Source organism: Oncorhynchus masou, chromosome 31 (genome assembly GCF_036934945.1).
Source record: "Oncorhynchus masou masou isolate Uvic2021 chromosome 31, UVic_Omas_1.1, whole genome shotgun sequence".
NCBI classification, from domain to species: Eukaryota; Metazoa; Chordata; class Actinopteri; order Salmoniformes; family Salmonidae; genus Oncorhynchus; species Oncorhynchus masou.
Window position 1 is genome coordinate 8,951,277 of NC_088242.1, and position 2,974 is coordinate 8,954,250.

Sequence of the window (2,974 nt, forward strand, 5' to 3'; positions counted from 1 at the left end):
CAAACAACACATAACCAATTATGGCTAATGTAGCCTACACAGCCAGCTAATGTGGAATCATAATAAATGCAATACAAATAACAGATTAACCATACTTTATCAACACTCGTATGAATCTCATCTAACATTATGAAGCCAGACAGGAGTAAGAGCACTTATATGGAGAACGAAACTTCCCCCAGTGAAACACATTGAGGTCATGAAGGATAAAGCCAGACATGGAGCCATAGCCATCCTATGGTTCAATGTAGAGAAGTAATGTAGCAGCCATCTGGCTGTGGTCCAATGTGGAGTAGTAATGTGGCAGCCATCTGGCTGTGATTCAATGTAGAGTAGTAATGATGTGGAGTAGTAATGGTAGTAATGTAGCTGTCCTCTGGCTGTGGTTCAATGTGGAATAGTAATGTGGCAGCCATCTGGCTGTGATTCAATGTAGAGTAGTAATGATGTGGAGTAGTAATGGTAGTAATGTAGCTGTCCTCTGGCTGTGGTTCAATGTGGAATAGTAATGTGGCAGCCATCTGGCTGTGGTTCAATGTAGAGTAGTAATGATGTGGAGTAGTAATGGTAGTAATGTAGCTGTCCTCTGGCTGTGGTTCAATGTGGAATAGTAATGTGGCAGCCATCTGGCTGTGATTCAATGTAGAGTAGTAATGATGTGGAGTAGTAATGGTAGTAATGTAGCTGTCCTCTGGCTGTGGTTCAATGTGGAATAGTAATGTGGCAGCCATCTGGCTGTGGTTCAATGTGGAATAGTAATGTGGCAGCCATCTGGCTGTGGTTCAATGTGTAGTAGTAATGTGGCAGCCATCTGGCTGTGGTTCAATGTAGAGTAGTAATGTGGCAGCCATCTGGCTGTGGTTCAATGTGGAATAGTAATGTGGCAGCCATCTGGCTGTGATTCAATGTGGAATAGTAATGTGGCAGCCATCTGGCTGTGGTTCAATGTGGAATAGTAATGTGGCAGCCATCTGGCTGTGGTTCAATGTAGAGTAGTAATGTAGCAGCCATCTGGCTGTGGTTCAATGTGTAGTAGTAATGTAGCAGCCATCTGGCTGTGGTTCAATGTGTAGTAGTAATGTAGCAGCCATCTGGCTGTGGTTCAATGTGTAGTAGTAATGTAGCAGCCATCTGGCTGTGATTCAATGTGGAATAGTAATGTAGCTGTCCTCTGGCTGTGGTTCAATGTGGAGTAGTAATGTAGCAGCCATCTGGCTGTGGTTCAATGTGTAGTAGTAATGGTAGTAATGTAGCTGTCCTCTGGCTGTGGTTCAATGTGGAATAGTAATGTGGCAGCCATCTGGCTGTGTTTCAATGTGTAGTAGTAATGGTAGTAATGTAGCTGTCCTCTGGCTGTGGTTCAATGTGGAATAGTAATGTGGCAGCCATCTGGCTGTGGTTCAATGTGTAGTAGTAATGGTAGTAATGTAGCAGCCATCTGGCTGTGGTTCAATGTAGAATAGTAATGTGGCAGCCATCTGGCTGTGGTTCAATATGGAGTAGTAATGTGGCAGCCATCTGGCTGTGGTTCAATGTAGAGTAGTAATGTAGCAGCCATCTGGCTGTGGTTCAATGTGGAGTAGTAATGTAGCAGCCATCTGGCTGTGGTTCAATGTGGAATAGTAATGTAGCAGCCATCTGGCTGTGGTTCAATATGGAATAGTAATGTAGCAGCCATCTGGCTGTGGTTCAATGTGGAATAGTAATGTAGCAGCCATCTGGCTGTGGTTCAATGTGGAATAGTAATGTAGCAGCCATCTGGCTGTGGTTCAATGTGGAATAGTAATGTAGCAGCCATCTGGCTGTGGTTCAATGTGGAATAGTAATGTAGCAGCCATCTGGCTGTGGTTCAATGTGGAATAGTAATGTAGCAGTCATCTGGCTGTGGTTCAATGTGGAGTAGTAATGATGTGGAGTAGTAATGGTAGTAATGTAGCAGCCATCTGGCTGTGGTTCAATGTGGAGTAGTAATGGTAGTAATGTAGCAGCCATCTGGCTGTGGTTCAATGTGGAGTAGTAATGTAGCAGCCATCTGGCTGTGGTTCAATGTGGAGTAGTAATGGTAGTAATGTAGCAGCCATCTGGCTGTGGTTCAATGTGGAGTAGTAATGTAGCAGCCATCTGGCTGTGGTTCAATGTGGAATAGTAATGTAGCAGCCATCTGGCTGTGGTTCAATGTGGAGTAGTAATGTAGCAGCCATCTGGCTGTGGTTCAATGTGGAGTAGTAATGTAGCAGCCATCTGGCTGTGGTTCAATATGGAATAGTAATGTAGCAGCCATCTGGCTGTGGTTCAATGTGGAATAGTAATGTAGCAGCCATCTGGCTGTGGTTCAATGTGGAATAGTAATGTAGCAGCCATCTGGCTGTGGTTCAATGTGGAATAGTAATGTAGCAGCCATCTGGCTGTGGTTCAATGTGGAATAGTAATGTAGCAGCCATCTGGCTGTGGTTCAATGTGGAATAGTAATGTAGCAGCCATCTGGCTGTGGTTCAATGTGGAGTAGTAATGATGTGGAGTAGTAATGGTAGTAATGTAGCAGCCATCTGGCTGTGGTTCAATGTGGAGTAGTAATGGTAGTAATGTAGCAGCCATCTGGCTGTGGTTCAATGTGGAGTAGTAATGTAGCAGCCATCTGGCTGTGGTTCAATGTGGAGTAGTAATGGTAGTAATGTAGCAGCCATCTGGCTGTGGTTCAATGTGGAGTAGTAATGTAGCAGCCATCTGGCTGTGGTTCAATGTGGAGTAGTAATGGTAGTAATGTAGCTGTCCTCTGGCTGTGGTTCAATGTGGAGTAGTAATGTAGCAGCCATCTGGCTGTGGTTCAATGTGGAATAGTAATGTAGCAGCCATCTGGCTGTGGTTCAATGTGGAATAGTAATGTAGCAGCCATCTGGCTGTGGTTCAATGTAGCAGGACTTTCATTCCATAGCAGCAGTTTGACAGTTCCTAGCATACAGTTTAATTTTCACTT